Here is a 10,307-nt window from a genome sequence, read left to right on the forward strand (position 1 = left end):
CTACTCGAATCCGAATCAAATGGCAAACACAGGCAAAACATCTGGAACCCGAAGATACAATTGGCACAAGTACCAACAGTCTGAAGAACTGATCAAATGAAAAATGGAAGGTCACCTCTAGAAAATAGGAATGCAAGAGTGTCCATATGGTAAGTATCCCATCTACCAAAATGCATGGGTAACCAGCCACTACATCCGCCTAGCACATAGGAACAAATATTGAATACATAGCTCACTCCAATACAAAACCAAGGAAGCATTAACCCCCCCCCCCCAATAATGCTGACAAGGGAGAGGTATGACAGGTGCACGGAATCTGAAAGTCATAATGTAGTGCATGAAGAAGAACCAAGAACATCTAACCGTGCAGATATGAAAGTACAAGCAAATACAAAGGGTGTGCAAACCAAGGCACACACACATGAGAAAGGTATGAAGGAAAACATCAAACCCCCATGACACTTTATATCGTAGTGCGAGCACAATAAGGCACAAAACTGATGTGCAAGATCCCATAATACATGTGCAATACAGAGGCACTTTATCTCAATGTGATTACAAAATCATAAGTGCTTATAATGAAAGCTCAGAATGTCAAAAAAAGACATAAGACTAGAAATAAATGAAGAACAACCAAAAACATGTCATCCCACACAAATGAGAAGTTTCCACGACATCATATGTCCAAGTAAATCACTAGAGTGTGAAAACACAAAAAATTGAATAAAATGTACCTAGAGCAAAATATGGAAAAAGTGCATGGATGACTTTAAAGAGCTCTGAAACACCATCCCAATGCCGCTGGAATCACGAAAATCAGAGAAATTGCCGAAAAGTTATGAGCTCGGGAATAAAAAATAAAAAACCTAGCATTCAAAAAAAAAAATTTACTAGCCAATTTTTTTTTTTTGAAAATATTTCTGATGCAGGTGCAGGTACGACCGTATGGATTTTTGTGTCTCGAAAAATGTGCCCATAAAAAATCATGTCCCAGATGCCCCTGTCACCGAAAATACACAGATTATATATCAAAATTCATGGAATCGACTTTCTAAATCTAATTGTGAGGACCTTTTTGGCCCAAATTACTCCAAAAAATAGGTTCCCTTGGATTACGAAAAAAATCTAAGTCTTCAAACCCTCACAGATCTGGCCCCGTGAATCAAAAATTGACAAAAAAAGGTCAATCTTAATTGTTTCCCACGTGCCAGATTCAATGGTGAGGTTCAAATCAACCCAAATTGCACATAAGACCTGCTCTGGTAGAATCTCTCAATTAGAAGAATAGGAAAGCCTTAGGTTTGAAGCTTTGATACCATGTTAAAGTTGTGGAAAACAACCTCATATAACCCAGTGAACACCTGTATGCAAATAACCTATCACAACAATGTAAGATTCACTAAACACAAAGATTGCTTTTAAAACCTAGAGCAAAAGAATGCAATGATGATAATCAGATTGGTTAGGATTACAAAGGGATCGATCCTTATAAAAGGAGATCAAACCTAAAAACATAAACCCTAAAAGCAATTAATAATTAATAATAAATATTAATTATTAATATTCTTAAGTTTAGCTTAAGTGAAATAGAGAAAAGGCGACTTAATTATTAAATCAATATGATTTAATTAATTAAGTAAACTAATACCTTTTACTCTAACATTTTTATCTATCTTTTATTAAAATGTACAAAAGGACACAAAAAGAATAATAACAAAAGAGGGGAATCTTGGAAATTTAGATGAGAGAAACATAAGAGACCATCAAGGATTCCTTCAATATAGATAGAAAAAAATGTAGCATGTTTAGAATTAAATAGAGTTTTTGAGCTCAACCTTACACATGCCACTAATAGAAAATTAAAGTTTAGCTATTTGTTTCTTTATACAAAACCCCAAAGGGAAGGGACGAAGGAATGAATTGTCAAACAAAACTTAAGAATAGTATGAAAACCCATGAGGAATAGAAAGGGACACAAAGTCCTATATAAAATATAGAGAATAGATGAAAAGATTTAAGATCATATCTACGAATGACATGAGATCCTAAGAACATTTTAAAAACACAAAGTTTTGTACAAATCTTCAAGTCTTCGTTCAAGGATGAACTCAAAGTCCCATGTGGGTGTTCCTCGTACAATGATGTGGCATTTTGAAACAGATATTATTAAAAAAACTTTTAACAATAAATATGTGAAACCAATTTAAAATACAATTTAAATGTTTAATGTCCTCTTTGAACTTCACAAAATATTAAAATACAAGAATTGCAAAGCAAGTGTACATTTCATAGCCCATTAAAATAATCACATGGTAAACTTTGTAGAATGACCTAATAATAAATCCTAAACCTTCAAATGATTTTTATGGGCACCTACTTATTATAGTGTTGTGTCAAATAATTTATGTTCAAAATTTGGAGGTTAAATTTTCTAAGACATTGTGTGTGCATTGATTGTAGGTGAACATTCTTTTAAAGCATTTTGTCAAACAAGTCAAACAAATATTGATGTTGCATGTCCTTGGCTTGGAATTCAATGGTCACTCCTAGACAACTTGGTTATTTAGTTGTCCTTCAATGAATGTTCAAAGAAATATATAAATTGGAAAAATGTTATTCAATCTATTGTTTGGGCATCTTATATCAAGTGGAATACCACAAAGACATGGGTTGCCATAGAAGTAGGCCACACTAAATGTGGAGAATTGACCTTCTGTTGGAATTTTTCCACAAAGCCTATTATTAGACACAATAAAAATATATAAGAAGTGAAGAACTTGCATCTCTACTAGAATCTTCCCTTGCAACTTATTATAGGAAAGGTTTATTGATTCTATTTGCTCTAGCATTCCAAATGTGTAGGGAATTTCTCTGCTAAGGTTGTTCCTAGAGGTATTGAGAATATGCAAAGCTTTAAATGAACCAATTGTTGAAGGAATCATGTCTGACAATTGATTACCAGATAGGTCAATGCATGTTACAAGTAACAAAATAGAATTTTCATATACCAACTTCGTTTCTTTGTTGGTGACTAAGATCTCTTCTTTGTAATAGTTGGGCGTGCCATTTGTAGATTGTATTGTTGAGCTTTTGACTTGAACCATTCCCGCTGCTAATTTCTCCAGCTCTGGTTGGATGGACCTTGTCAAACAGTTTTGTGACAAATCTAAAACATGAATATAACTAAGATTGCCCAATTGAGGTGGAATACAACATGCAAATATGTTTTTCCTCAATACAAGAATCATCAACTTAGAGAGTTTTGATATCCAACTTGGTATCTCTCAAGACAAAAAAAATTTCACCAAGGATTTCAAAAATATTATGCAGTTAACGTGTTGGAAAGAGAAGTAGCAGAACTTTACCGAAGTAACATTAATGTTGTGATCCCTACAAACCCTTCTTCAAATGATTACTTGTTGACCGACACTTCTACGTGATGCCAATAGCACCATTATTCAGTTCATCATAATTTGACTTGAAATAACGAATATTGGATTTTATTGTTTTGACTATTATTCTCACCTAGTCGCCAATGAAATCCATGGAAGATAAAAAAATTTGCAAAATAAATGTATACCTTCCACTCGTAAATCCCTCTGCCTAACTGAGCTGCCAATAGAAAATTTGCAAATCACAAAACCGACATGCTAACAAAATAGAGGAGGAATTGACCATGAATTTTTATTCTTGAGACACTAACATTTCCTATGCCAATTCCCACCTTTAATAGCCTATTGACTAACTAGGAAAACAAGAAAAAAAAAAAAAAAAGGTAGGTAGAGACAAAACAAAACTCATCAAAATAGGGGAAAAAAAGAGGGTAGGTAGGGACAAAATAAAATTCATCAAAATAGAGAGAAAAATAGAAGAGGAAAGAGAAAAATAGAAAAAATATGAGGGAAGACAAAAATCAGAGAAGAGAAAAATAGAGTAGAGACAAGAAAAATTCATCAAAATAGAAAATAAAAATTAAAAAAAGTTAGGTAGAGACAAAAGAAAATTCATCAAAATAGGAAAAAGAATTGCAGAAGAGAAAAATAGAGAGAAAAATTTGAGGGAAAATAAAAATAGAGAGAAGAATGTGGGAAGAGAAAAATAAAGATAAAAGAATGAGGGAGAGAAAAATGAGGAAAGAGAAAAATAAAGAGAAAAAATGAGGGAAGAGAAAAATAGAAAAGAAAAAGGAAAGAGATTTTTTTTGAAAGATAATTAAATAGAAGAAATAAATGTGGAAAAGAAAAGATTAAAAAAAATAGAGGCAAATAGTCAAGATAAGGATAGGAATTCAACATATCATAAAAGTAGTTTGAGGCATTTGAGTAATCCATCGATCCCTCTACTTAAACATGTCAAATACAACGAGATATGTATAAATTATTAAACCCTTCCAATGCTACCTTTATCAATTTTCAATGCTACTGTTATCAACTTTCAATGCAAGTTGTATGGGGTGATCAAGTACTCCATCAACCCCTCTACTTGAAAAACAATTACCAGCTAGTTTAGATCAATCAAAGTTACATAAGAGTGTCTTTTTGTCTTTTTTGTTAGCATATGTGCAGAGTTTGATGACATGATGATATTGTATGTTGTCATTGATATCAATATGCTAAAGTATGAATTGGTATATTGAAGAAAGCAAACTGGCAAGAGAATCAGTATGATGGTATGAAGTGAACCGATATGATGATGTGAACCGGTATATGCAAAATGGTGAACCGATATGTTGGAACGTGAACTGGTATTGGGGTTTCTTTTGATATGACTACCGGATGGTAGTCTCAGCTTCAGGGTTTCCAGTTGATGCATTTCAAGTTTGTGTGATTCAACCGACGACATCTTGTGATGGGTTAGCATTGAAATGAAGATCAAATCATGTTGCCACGTCAGCCTTGTGTGCCTGAAGGATTTCCTTGAGGATCTTGCATGAAGAAGATTGATCCTATCTACCTCGAGAATGTGCGAAGTCTCAATAAACGGTGGAGAGCGTGTGATGGGTTATCAGCTTCCAGAAGTGGCAAAGAACAAATGATGAAGAACGTCTTGAGATTTGTTCAAGATTGTTTTACACTATGCAATATGATTGAACGGTCAGGATTGGACCAACTATATTGTTAACCTAGATGCTTAGGGTTTTAGGTTTTGGCTACCGACCTAATTGTTGTCTATAAGGTCGGTGATGATTTGCATTGTGAAGTTGTTGGCAAATGGTTGTGTGTGTATCCAAGTGAAGAGATACTTGATTCTTGCCAGACCGGTGCAATGAGTAGAGATCTGCAGAGTGTGATTGCAGATGTGAAGGAACTAAAATGGATCTGCCTTGGCATTAAGTGCTATTATTAGATCAGTGTATTACCTGTTGATTTCTAACCATTTCAGCAGTTGGAAAATCCCTTAACTGGGTAGCTTTAATAGGCTTTTTGTAAATCCTTTAATAGGGTGACTCAAAATCATTGAGTTCTTCAAATCCTCTTGCGAGGTAACCTTTTATAGGGTTCTAACCTTTAACCAGGTATTTAGCCATCCCTTAACCGGGTGATCCCTAGCAGGATCGGTTCCTAGCAGAAGCTATTGTAAAGTCCTTAATCGGACTAGGCTCCTAATAGAGCGGACTTCAGAAGAGTTCAAAGAATAACTTGTGGGTATGCATCCCCATCGTGGTTTTTCCCAGTTGGGTTTCCACGTGAAAATCAGTGTGTTATGTGTGATGCTTTTTTATGTGATGTCTTAGTGTTTTCTATTAAGTGGTAAAGCATGCTAATCCAGTGGTCATTATATTTCTGATGATGTTTTACTTGTTTAAGCATATGGGTGAAGTGGAAATGAGTTATTAGGTTTTGTGAAGATCTAAGTGTTACCAGTTTATGTCATTCACAGTCCCACTGTGTTTTACCGGTAGTGCCCTGTTTTAGATTGGTGATACTGTTTACCAGTTAGTGCAGTCTTTGCAATCAAAGTGGTTTAAGGAAGTTTTTATCTATATTGATTCACCCCCCCTCTTAGTATCTGTTGAGTATTTATTGTTCATCATTATTCATCAATTGGTATTAGAGCATCCTCCAAGTCCTCTGTGTTGTAAGCTTAACTGCTTGAGGAAAAGATCCTATTCTAATGATGAAGAGGGAAGGTCCTAAGTTAAACAGGGATAACTTTAATATATGGAAGGACAAAATGAGGATATACATTAAAAGCATGGGTGCTCAACACTAGAGCTATGTTGAGAATACTTATGTTGTCCCTACCGATACTCTCACCGATGATCAAAGAAGAGAAATTCAGGAGAATGGGCAAGTCATGGAAGCTCTTATCAACTGTCTATCTGATGTTGAGTTTATAGATGTTCAGGAAAAAGACAATCCCAAAGATGTATGGGATGCTTTGGAGTCTATCTATGGCATTGATGAGCATGTGAAGAAAGCTAAGGAAGAAAGACTTAGAGGAAAGTTTGAAGACATGCAGATGGTTGAAGGAGAGACCATTCAACAATATGGGATAAGGATTAAAACTGTTGTTGGAGACATCAAGAGTGAAAGAGGTACAATGGATGATTCTACCATTGTTAGCAAAGTTTTGAGAACCTTATTACAGATCTATGCAATAAGGGTTGCCACTATTCAGGAGTTGAGATCTATTGACAAGACAAAGGTGTCCCTAGATTCCATCATTGCTAAGTTGACCGCATATAAGCTAAACAGTTATAATGGTAGTGTTTAGAAGGTTGATTCAGCCTTTAAAGCACCTGCTGCACTATCTAGAAAGGGTAAAGAAGCTAGTACCAGTTGTGAACCAAGACAAAGCAGAGATATGGATGATGAGGAGATCCTGATGGAATTTGAAGCTCTTCTGGCCAAGAGACTTCCTAAGGGAACTAGAAAATACAGAGGTAATCTCCCTTTGAAATTCTTTTCTTGCAATAGGATAGGACACATTGCTGTCAACTGTCCTAATAGTGATAATAAGGACAAACCGGAGAGGTTCAAAAAGTTCAAAGGAGGAAATAGGAGAAACTATCTTGTTGCAGTTGATGAAGGTGTCACTGATGATGAATTAGAAGATGAAGAAAGTGAAGACATAGTATTTGTAGTTGTTAAGGAAGATGAATTAGACAAGAAGGCTCTTTCTCCCGCTTTGATAATTCCAATGAGTGGATTATTGATAGTGGTTGTTCTCACCACATGACTGGTGACGGACAAAGTTTATGTCTCTGGAAGAGTATAATGAAGGTGTAGTCCGATTTGGTAATGATGCACCTTGTATGGTAAAAGGAAAAGGGTCCATTTCTCTAAATGGAAAAAGTAGTGCTGATAATGTGTATTGGGTAGAAGGTCTCAGGCATAACCTTTTGAGTGTTGCTCAGCTAAATGATAAAGGGCTCACTCTGGAATTCAAAGATGGAGTGTGCAAAATAAAAGGAAAGAGTGGTGAACTGATGGCCATCAGTATGCAGACCAAAGGTAACTTATTTTAGTTAAATACAAATATCAGTCAATGTCTAATGGCTAAGTTTGATGACAATTGGATATTAGCATAAGAGACTCTGCCATGTAAATTTTGATAATACTGTGAAGGCTAGTAAGATCAAGGCAGTTAGAGGATTGCCTATGCTGAACAAACCGGAGAATCCTTTGTGCAAAGAATGTCAACTGGGGAAAATGTCTTCCTCAGCCTTCAAAGGTAAATCTTTCACAACAGATAATTTACTTGATCTTGTGCATACTAACTTGTGTGGTCCTATGAAAACTAGGAGTGTTTAGGGAGATAGGTACTTTATGATTCTTAGTGATGAATGCTCAAGAATGATGTGGGTCACATTCTTGAAAGACAAGTCTGAAGCTTTTGGAAAATTCAAAGCCTTCAGAGCACTAGTTGAAAAGGAAAGCGGTAAGAGGATCAAATGCCTTGAACCGATCAACGAGGTGAGTTCACCTCTGGAGAATTCAATAAGTACTGTGAAGGGAATGACATCAAGAGGCAACTGTCTTCCCCCCCAACCCCATAGCAGAATGGCCTAGCAGAAAGGAACAACCGAACTGTAGTTGAAGCAACCAGAACAATGTTGATTCAAGGTAAGGTTGCTCACACCTTTTGCAGAGAAGCGGCGAGCACTGCAATCTACACTATGAACCGGGTACTCATCAAGAAAGGTAAGGATAAAAATCCTTATGAGTATTGGACCGGTAAGACTCCTATAGTAAGATACTTTAGAGTGTTTGGTAGCAAGTGTTATATCAAGAGGAGTGAACACTAGAGCAAGTTTGATGCAAAATGTGATGAGGGAATATTCCTAGGGCATTCCACCAAGAGCAAAGCTCTGAAGTGTTTTAACAATAGGACTTAGAGAATTGTTGAAAGTATCAATGTTAGAGTTGATGAAACCTCTGAGAAACCTGAGGAAACCAACAGTGAGCAAGCAGTAGATGAACCGGTTGTAACCTTATGGGAACCGGTTGCAAAACAACCAAGTACCAGTAACAGTGCTCCTACACTAGTAGTTGCTAATGAAGATGAGGATGAAGAAGAAAAGTAAGAGGAATCTCTTAAGATCATTCCCAGGCATGTAAAGCTACATCATGATCTAGAGCAGTTCATAGGAGATAAGGATGCAAGAATTCTTACAAGAAGAAAGGTTAGAGAAAATTCTTGCATGATCTCTGAATTTGAGCCTAAAACATTTAAAGAGGCACACAAAGATGAAGACTAGATTAAGGCTATGGAAGAGGAACTTGACCAGATTGAAAAGAATGGTAGATGGTCTTTGGTACCCAAACCTGAGCATAAAAATGTTATTGGCACCAAATGGGTTTTTAGAAACAAGCTGAATGAAGATGGCACAATAGTAAGAAACAAAGCCAGACTGGTATGTAAGGGATATGCTCAAGAAGAAGGAGAAGACTATGGAGAAACCTTTTCTCCAGTAGCTAGATTGGAAGGAGTTCGAATGCTTCTTGCATATGCAACCTTCAAGGGATTCAAAGTGTATCAAATGGATGTGAAATCTGCATTCCTAAATGGAATACTTGAAGAGGAAGTGTATACAGAGCAACGAGATGGGTTTTCCCTATTAGAAGACGGTGATATGGTGTGTAGGCTACATAAAGCCCTATGAACGTTTACACTCCCATCTTGTGAAGATTGGATTTGAAAGAACAAGTGAAGATAGAAATATCTATCTGAAGTCAGAAGGAGATCAGATTCTGATCTATGAAGTGTTTGTTGATGACATAATATTTGGTGGAGATGACAAGATGAGTCATGTGTTTGCATCTGAGATGTAGAAGGAATTTGAGATGTCACTAATCGGAGAGATTACGTTCTTCATTGGACTACAGATTCAACAAATGAAAGATGGTATCTTTATCACTCAGTCCAAGTATGTCAAAGAGGTGTTGAAGACCTTTGGCATGGAAGACAACAAAACGGTTGGTACACCGATGATGACTAGTTGTAAATTGTCAAAAGAAGATGACTCAGCATTGGTGAATGAGAAGGAATACCGATCAATGAATGGTAAGTTGCACTATGTAGTACATAGCAGACCGGACATTGCACATGCAGTGGGCATTATTGCATGTTTCCAAAAAAGTCCAAGAGAATCCCACTTGGTAGCAATCAAGAGTATTCTTAGATATCCGAAGGGAATTATAGATTATGGATTGTGGTATACATACAATAATGATTTCAACCTCAAAGTGTTTACAGATGCCGATTGGGTTGGTAATGTGGACGACCAGAAGAGCACAACCAGTGGTGCATTCTTTCTTGGTGGTAGGCTAGTCTCATGGATGAGTAAGAAGCAAAATTGTTTCTCTCAGTCTATAGCAGATGCAGAGTATGTAGCAGCATTTATGAACTGCACTCAGACAATTTGGATGAAGTATGTATTAAGTGGTTTCAAAGTCCCTGTATCTGAACCGGTGAGTATATTTTGTGACAACACAAGTGCAATTAATATTTCTAAAAATCCGGTATTGCATGCTAGAACCAAGCACTTCGAGCTCAAGTATCATTTCTTGAGGGAGAAGGTTCAGAACAAAGAGGTTGTATTGGAACATGTTTCCTAAGGAGCAGTTAGCAGATATATTCACCAAGCCTCTAACGAAGGCTACATTTACGTATTTAAGAGGTGAATTAGGGGTGCTGCCCCTTCAAGAGGTGAACTAAAGATATGTGCTCCACATCAGTTAGGTATTGCATTGTCAAATATTTTCAGGATTGATGTGTTGAAGGATGCTACTCCTCAGGGGGAGCAACATAGTGGAACATGGATGTCTGTGCCTCCACTTTGGCATTGTTGTCAAAGGGGG

The sequence above is a fragment of the Cryptomeria japonica genome, chromosome 6 (assembly GCF_030272615.1).
Source record: "Cryptomeria japonica chromosome 6, Sugi_1.0, whole genome shotgun sequence".
Lineage (NCBI taxonomy): Eukaryota > Viridiplantae > Streptophyta > Pinopsida > Cupressales > Cupressaceae > Cryptomeria > Cryptomeria japonica.